The sequence below is a fragment of the Condylura cristata genome, unplaced genomic scaffold, assembly GCF_000260355.1.
Source record: "Condylura cristata isolate star-nosed mole 26May11 unplaced genomic scaffold, ConCri1.0 scaffold00001, whole genome shotgun sequence".
NCBI classification, from domain to species: Eukaryota; Metazoa; Chordata; class Mammalia; order Eulipotyphla; family Talpidae; genus Condylura; species Condylura cristata.
The window spans coordinates 7888415-7897581 of record NW_004567102.1 but is presented as its reverse complement, the minus strand read 5'-3'; positions in this window follow the sequence as shown (position 1 = coordinate 7897581).

Genomic DNA, 9167 nt, shown 5'->3' with positions numbered 1-9167 from the left:
TAAAAAGTGTACCAGCTGTGTATTAGGTGCTATTCACCAGCTATTTTTAAGTCTTACTTAAAATGTTTTCTTTGAAATAGATAATTCAAAATTTTGAATGAGTAATTTATGATTGAAAATTAAAAGTATATAGTGAAAAATCTTCTTGATACTCAATTTCTCACCTCAGAGGACGCTAGTATCTAACAATATCTTTTCTCTAGTAGATATGGAGGAATGGAGAAAAATAATAAAATATTCTATTATTGACTCAATCAATTTTTTTGCAAAATGAAAGTCGTTTTATAAATAAAATGCTAAGTACTCTCTAACCTTTCATCCTTTACATCATATGTTTTCAAGATTTCAAAGTATCTAAAAGGATCCCTTCTTTCATAACTGTATAGTATTTTATTGTATGGGTGTACCATAAATTGACTAGTTCCCTTCAGAGAGCATGCTTTACATTTCAATTGTTTGCCACTATAAACAATACTGCTATGAATTATCTCTTCCATACATCCATTTTGGAGCATATTATTTATAAGGTAAACTTTTAGAAGTGGGAATGTGTTTGTATTTTGTAATTTGATAGACATTGCTAAGTAGCCTTTCTCATTGAGTGTGTGTTGATATTAAGCTTTCAATATTTGCTGATTCTCAGCACTCAAATTCTTTGTTTTGGAAATAGTCCAAGATGACATTATTATGCAATCCAAAACATTGGAGCACATTTCACTGCACATCTAAGAATCCACATATTCTTAAGATGAGTCTAGGAGCTTCTCTGGTGGTACAGTGGTTCAAGACAGTACTATCAAGCTATTGCCAGCCACTGCAGCATAAATTCGACCCCTGGCTGGCCAACGAGGTGACCCACATGGCTCAGCAGATCTCTTCAGTCTTGCCTTCTTGCCTGCTGCTCCCCTCAGTAGTGTGTTCCAGTATGTCTTCTTCCCACCCTGTGTCTGGTGAATTCTTCCCCCTGCCCCCATATTTCTGGAATACATTCCAGTTCTTGTATGTGTAAATAAATAAATCTTAAAGAAAAAGGACGAGTCTACAGGAAATACAGAAGAGTGCCCAACAGAATTAACACAGGACATGACTCCATCTTTGGACTGGATTGATGATATTCTAACCACAAAGTATCATTACTTCTCTGACTCAATTCAACAGTCTAAAATACTTCTAATAATGTTTCAGCAGAGATATATACATGAGTCTTAAACACTTAAACATTGCCTAGAAAATGACATTATATATTTTTTTGATTCCAGCTGCTTTTAAAGTCCAATTCATAAGATTCCAGCTACCTCATCTCAACAAGCAAATACGTCTTCCTGTTATGTTGTAGAAGACATTGAACTTGCTTTACTCCAAATACTCAATACGCAGTTGCTCCAAATCTAAAGTAATTCTAAAGATTCCATTCACATATCAGTTTTAAAATTCTCCCAAATTTGAGATTTCAGCATGCATTTTTAAAAAAAAGATTTATTTATTTGTGCATACAGAACTGGGGTACAGGCCAGAGGTTCAGGGGCAGTGAGAGAATTCACCAGAGACAGAGTGGGGAGCAGAACAGGCAGATCATCGAAGTACACTGCTGAGGGGAACAGCAGGTGGGTCAGGAGAGGTCTGCTGGGTCATGTGGATCACCTCCAGGGCTGGGTTTCGAACTCATGCTGAAGTGGCTTTAGACTTTTAGTGTTGTGTTTTAACCCGCTGTGCCACCAGGGAGAACCCGCAGCATGCATTTTCCTTTTTAAAGATTTTAAATATTTCTTTATCAATATGAGAGTGGGGGTGTAGGCCAGGGATGCAGGGAGTGAGAGGATTCACCAGAGACAGAGTGAGGAGCAAAATGAGCAGACTGACTGAAATACACTGCTGAGGGGAGCAGCAGGTGACACAGGAGAGGTCTGCTGCGCCATGTGGGTCAGCTTCCTGGTGGAAGATTGAACTCATGCTGCAGTTGCTGTCAATAGCTGCATAGTGATGAGACTTAACCCTTGTGCCACCAGGGGGCCCCTCAGCATGTATATTTTAGGGCCAAATATCTTAAGACGACATCCTGTCTTTCAAGTTTATGTTTTGTTTTTTTTTTAAACAAAGATGTCATGGCAATTATGAGCAGTAATGATGCCTGCTTGTTCTTTCTGAGAAATATTGTGCTCTTTATATTGAACAGATCAGAAGCTCTCCACACATGTGTATCACCTTCAATGACTAAGAGGAAGTCACATTTTCTGGTGTGAGAAGACCTTACTAGTGAATCTACAGACAAATACAGTAACATTCTTATTTCAGGAATGACATCCTCTAAGTTGGAGCTCTCATGCCTGCCTTTGCTTCGTGGGCACCTCTGTTCCTAACTCAGTTGTTATGGTTTGTGTATCTTCTACCTCACTCATAAATCATGTTGCTCAGAAGCCTGATTCTGGGCTACCAGTGAGCTTTGAGAATCTTGTGCTCTCATGTGTACTATGGACATATCCCTACAGCATTTTAAGGATGTGAGCACATTTTTTCCATGGTGTTCCCAAAGCCAGGGACAAACAGTTTAAATGGTGTCGCCTTAGCTCTGCCGTAATGTGCTAATGAATCAACTTCAGTCTGTCCGTGGTCTTTATTTAACTACTAAACAATGGAATCAGCCACACAATCTTTAATTCTCTGCTTTATGATTGACTGACCAGGTCACTTTCATCTGGAATAGTAACAGAAACAGTAACAAATCTAAGAAATTTAATCTAATATAATCTTATAAATAAATAGACTGGAAAAAATCTCCAGTGACAGTATAGTTTTCTTTTTTTACTCAAGTTTCAGTTTTCAAAAAAATGTCATTTCTTTACCCCTTCCTAAAGCATCTGGTTTCCCTGTCTAGAAATAACTATGACCATTTTTTTTTAGTGGACCCATTCTATGCATATATAGACACACGTACCTCCAACCCAAAGCACATGCAGTGATACACCTTTACCTGTATTTGATACAGGTTAAGTATCTCAAATATTTGATATGTAATGGCTTGAAATCTGCCATTGTGAAGCTGCCTTGGCATGGACAATCAACAGCCAACAAGATTATGTATCTATTAAAAGTTACATGTTAATGGATCAAGCTGGAAGGGATCATGCTTAGTGAAATAAACCAGAAAGAAAAAGAAAAATACCAGAAGGTTTCACTCATAGCAGGAGCATAAAGGACCAGGGGAAAAATAATAACAATGAACAACTATATACAAGAGACATTTTACAGGGGTGGAGTGAGGAATGGGATCAAAAATGGGGGTGGGGAGGAGAGTGCACTGGACTATGGTGATGGCACAGGGTGATTTGGTGATGGGAAGTCCATGGGGATTACAACTGAGATGGAAAAAAGGCATAAAATGATGTAAAAACAAACTATTATAATAAGAAAAGAAAGAAAAAAAAAGTTACATGTTAAGTCAATACATTTCCTATGAGAAAAACTCCTGAATTCCCTTTTGGGATTTTGGTAATTCCTGTTATCAAGAACCCAGTTATATGTCCTAGGTGGCCATCTCCTGGGGAGACAAAACAATTTTACCTAAAAAAACTCTTAATCACATACAAAAATTAAACATTTCATTCATTATTAACCTGTATCCAAGCTTGTTAACCATTTCAAAGTGTAGACTTTATTAATAAAGCTAGATCCTTATTTGTGGATCTAAAAAAAGTTTTGTCCCACAATAACTCTCTTTCCTTCTCAAAAGGGTCACCATCATTACCCTGTGCTGCTTGGCAGTTTTCATTATTGAGAATTTGCTCCCCAAGTAGTTAGGAAGCCAGGAAAAAAAACGGTTTAGAAATGAGGATTGTGGTACAGAGAACTAAGAGCTTGTGCACGCAAAGGCTTATCAGGCATCCTTTGTTCCATGCTTGACTTTTGGAGAGAATTCCCTGCTTTCCTTTGCCCAACCTAAACAGGCTGCTCATATTAGGCCTTCTACTTCTTTCCAACAAATATAACCATGTAGGAGATCTTTGGTATTTAAAATCAGAGTCTGGTCCATAAGTGTCCCTGAGAGAATTTCTACTTCAGATACCAGGAGAGGTAAGAATTAGTGCAGGACCGAGATTAGAGATGTAAACACATGTACACACTGGAGTTACCCTTCTAGATAGACTAGGTTGGGGAAGGCGATGCTTACATCTTGGTCAGAATACAGAAATATGTGTTTAATTATGTCAGTGTGGGCAGTGTGTGTCATGGGCAGGCCTCCAGATGGAAGTAGGTACTGCCACAATAGAACTAGAATCCAGATCCTACTCATGTGCTGCTTAAACACTCATGGATATTTGAAAGGAAGAGGCGTGTGCTGCTTAGTGAGACTGACAAAGAAGATAACTTGTGCATTTGAGGTACTTCCTTGTGCCACTCCTGAGAAAGTATAATGGGAATTAATTCTACCTGGAGTTCAATTTTTTTCAAGAAATGTACTAGGATAGGGTAGCTCCTAGGAATCCACCCGAAGCATGAGTAGTCACCTTAGGGAAAGAAGAGTGTTTTCTGAACTCCTGGGCATAAGTAAAAAAAACAAAAGGCTACTTACCAGAGAGAAAAAGTCCTGAGGACATTAGCTTCCTCTGAAAAAGCTTTCCAAAAGGAAATTGTAAGCCAGCATGGTCTGGGACTAGAAACAGCTAAAGAATATATATTCTGCAAGACAAACTATGTCCAGGTAGCAGTAAATGAGAATCCCTGAGCTCAAGAAGCATCAGGTTGTCTGAAAAAAGTTGTTTTAAACAAACAACTAAAATGTTCCTGAACAGCAAAAGAAACTGTCACCAAAAGAAAGAGATAATCCATGCAATGGAAAAAGGATTTTTATATCATCCACCTGACAAAGATCTAAAACCAAAGATATACAAACAACACATACACATCTATGTAAAGAAAACATATAACCCAATTTAAAAATGGGCAGAAGAGCTAAAAAGACACTACTTCAAAGAAGACATATAGATGGCCAATAAATGTATGAAAAAAGTCCATCATTGCTTATCCTCATAGAAATACAAATCAAAACTACAATGAGATATCTTCTAATACCTGTGAGAACAGCCCATATCACAGGACCAGAAACAATAAATGCTGGCAATGATATAAAGATATGATATACTGGAGGGGGGGTGGCGGTAAACTGATCTAACTCCTAAGGAAAACAATATGGAGGTTTCTCAGAATCATATGTTGGTTCTCCAAACTCCAAATGGATCTGCCATATGGCCCAGCAATTCCACTCCTTCTTTTCTACCCAAAGAACACAAAGATACTAATTTGAAAGGAAACCTGCACACCTATGTTCAGCACAGCACTTTTAACAATAGCCAGGTTATGGAAACAGCCCAAAAAAGATGAATGGATTATGAAGATGTAATTATGAAGATATATACAATAGTATTCTACTCAAAAATCAAAAAAAGATAAACTCATATCATTTGCAGCAATAAGAATGGAGTTGAAAGAGATAAAGTTAAGTGAAATAAGTCAAAAGAGAAATACCTGGTGGTGTCACTAATAAGTGGAAGATAGAGAAACCAAACTAGCAACCAGAGAAAGACAACCTTAAAAGTTAACCCTTGAGAACAGACTAGAGAACCAAAGCAACCAACGGGGTAAAGGAGTGGGGAGGGGTAGGAGCAAGAGGGAAGGAAGCACAAAGCCTATGGTGGTGGAGTCTGGGCAATCTGGTAGTGATACCTAATTTGCCCCTAATTGAAAAATAACTAATCAATTAAAATCATATATTCATAAGTATCTCTAGACTGACTGTAAGAGTCACTATAACTTCATATTTTTTAAAGAAAGATTTATTTTTACTGATTTATTATACAAGAACTGGGGTGCAGGCCAGCAGTTTTGGAGGGAGTGAGAGGATTCAGCAGAGACAGTGTGGGGAGCAGAAAAAGCAGATATACTGAAATACATTAGTGAGGGGAGCAGTGGGCCAGACAGGAGAAGTCTGCTGTGCCATGTGGTCTGCTCCCTGGCTGGGATTGAACTCATGTTGCAGCGGCTGGTGTTACCCAAATAAAGCTGCAACTTTGACCCTTGTGCCACCAGAGAGGCTTTATAACTGAAGATATTAAGCCAAATTACTCTAACTGCTACTTCTTGGAAAGTGTCAGATTCTTCATTAGAGCTCAATGGAGTCTTATTAAACAAACTTAATTTGGAGGGAAGCAGGGAGGTGACTTAAGGGTAGGTTTAATATAGAAATTAGAACTTGCTGATGAATTAGAGAGCAATGACATGCCTCCAATAGGTTTATTTACTGCCAGAACCAATCACTGCCTAGCTCTGGGTTAAAGTGAAAAGATCAGACAAATATTTATTCATGAAAGTGATACTAATTATGGAATCAAATTATGATCTTGTTGGCACAGCTCAAACTATTCTAGCCAAAGATATTTTGTGACCTTGTGTTCAATATTACATGAACTGATTCTTTATTCTTGAGTGTTTGACAACTAAGGGTGAGGATTTATATAAATGATCCATTCTTCATTGCATTTATTTAAGAGCCTTGCTTTTTTCAGTTCTGAATTCGAATGGCAAAGATTTCTCCAACATCATAGCTGAATCAGCATAAGGATTTTTGACCTATTTTTTCTATAAGAAAAAGCATCTTCCAACAGTCTTCCACACTGTCCTATTCTCCAGTCATTTGAAGTTTTTAGAAGGTGGTTTTATGTGAAGTAGGACTATTTAGCTGATGCCTAAGCATAGTTATTCCATTTCCACCTGTCTAGTATCAATATTTGCCATTGCTCTAGTTAACTAGTAATCTACATCAGCCATTTGTTCTCTGTTGACTGGCAGCTTCCAGCTCTTCCAATTCTTGCCCAACAACATTCTACAGTGGCTTCAGTTATCTTTGGGGAGGTTGGTGGCCAAGATCTTTGAGCTGTCAATTTTCAATGGGGGAGGGAGAATAAGGGGTCCTTTGGTAAATATTTCACTACCAGCGCTAGGGCAGTTTCTGTGCAAAAACTAACTTTCAAACTTGACAGATGCATTTTGCATCAACCTCATGAATATATCACGTTCCCTGATCAACTTCACAAATGAGGCCCAGGGCAGTGACCACAGCTGCCATATTCAGTTAGCCAGGCGGGTAATGGTCCACATTTTCAAATGTTCAAATTTTATTAACAATATAAGAAGGTGTCAACAAACACTAGGTCATTTTCCTTCTCTTTAATCATTCTAGGCAGAAACCATTTACAATGTAAACACAAAATTTGAGGATACTCCAACATATCCACATTGACATTCTCTGAAGGCTAGTGTTTTGGGTAAGTTTTGTCTGAGAATGCTCATCTATTTTAGTGACAAATTCTGAGGTCTACCCAGCAGCCTTTAGTTTCTGATATAGATTCAGAAATAACCATTAATGTGGGGACCCAAAACTATCTTGATCTTCCTTCATCTGGTTTCAGAGTTGGGCTTACTAGGAGTGCAAACAAGATGTAACTTTCAATTTATAGTCATTCGACCAGAGTTGGCCAAGTTAAAGCGAGTTGTGAAGTATTTGTTGAAGACTGTTTTAGCCTGGCAGTACATGTTTCTCTTTGCTGCCCTGCCAAGTAGTTCCTAAACACATTTGAGCCTTTGTAACAGATCAACTTAAGTGTTCCCTAACAGTCCTGAATTTTTGTAATCAACCTCTGTACATTTTAAAAATCAGTTGGGAAACTTCAATCCAAGTACTCAACAGAGTGTCAAAATACTTCTGCTTTACGTAGAAAAGCTGTGACAGAATAAAGCTTGTAAGCAGGAAGACATGGCAATATAGCCCAATGACAATGAGATAATGGAGCCTACACTGTGGCTGCAGTAAGCAGTGATGGTACCAGATGCTGGCAAAGATGTGCTGGTGGGAACAAAAACTCAAGCAGTGTACATGATTTCAGTTCTTTAATTTTTTATTTTAAAATTTAAAATTATAGATTCACAGGAAGTTTCAAAAACATGTGCAGATATTTCTAGGGCCCATCACCCATCCTTCTTCAATGGTGACATCTCACAAAACAGTAGTCCAATATCAATGTCAGGAAACACATTGGTACAATCCATCCCCTTATTCAGAATTTTCCTGAATCTCCATGTTCAGTTTTACATGTGCTCGTTTATGTATGTGTGTAGCTTTACGGGACTTTATTACATATGTAGCTTCACAAAATCATCACCACAATCAAGTTACAGGACTATTCATCCCCACAGTCTGGACCCCAGTACACTGGATATCTCACCCCCATTTCTAACCCAGGGCAAGCAATATGACTTTGTTACTTACAGAATATTCTAGAACATTTTATAAAATGTGTGTTCTTTTGAAATTGGCTTCTTTTTTTTTTTTAAAGATTTATTTATTCGTACAGAATTGGGGTACAGGCCAGAGATGCGGAGGGTGAGAGGATTCACCAGAGACAGAGCGGGAAGCAGAACAGGCAGACAGACGAAGTACACTGCTGAGGGGAGCAGCGGGCGGGTCAGGAGAGGTCTGCCTCGCCATGTGGTCGCCTCCTGGGCAGGCGGGAATCGAGCTCATGGGGAAGTGGCTTTAGCTTCTCAGTGCTGTCCTTTAACCCGCTGCGCCACCAGGGAGGGCCCGAAATTGGCTTTTTATTTTTTCCTACTCAGTGCAATTTCCTGGAGATCTTTATGAATTCTTGCATATATCAGTGTTTCACTATTACTGAATGATAGCTCTGAATTTTCACGTTTTGCTCATGGAAGGACATCTGGGTTGTTTCTAGTGTTGGCTGACTATGAATAAAACTCCTGTGGACATTTGTGAACAGGCTTCTGTGTCAACATAATATTCATTTTCTTCAAGATAAATTCCCAAGAACACAATGATTTTGGTAACTGTGTGTTTTATTTTAAAAGAAATAGTCAAGCTAATTTCCAGAGTCATGTCATCACTTAATATTCTTGCTAGCTTTGTACAAAAATATAATTTTTCTTTATCATCACCAGCAAATTTTAATTTTAATGATTCTGATAGGTGTATAGCAGTAACTCTCATTGTGGTATTAATTTCCACGCACCCAGTAGTTAAAGATGTTGAATGTCTTGTCATTGGCTTCTTTGCTATCTGTATATCCTCCTCAGTGAAATTTCCGTTCATGTATGTTGCCCAT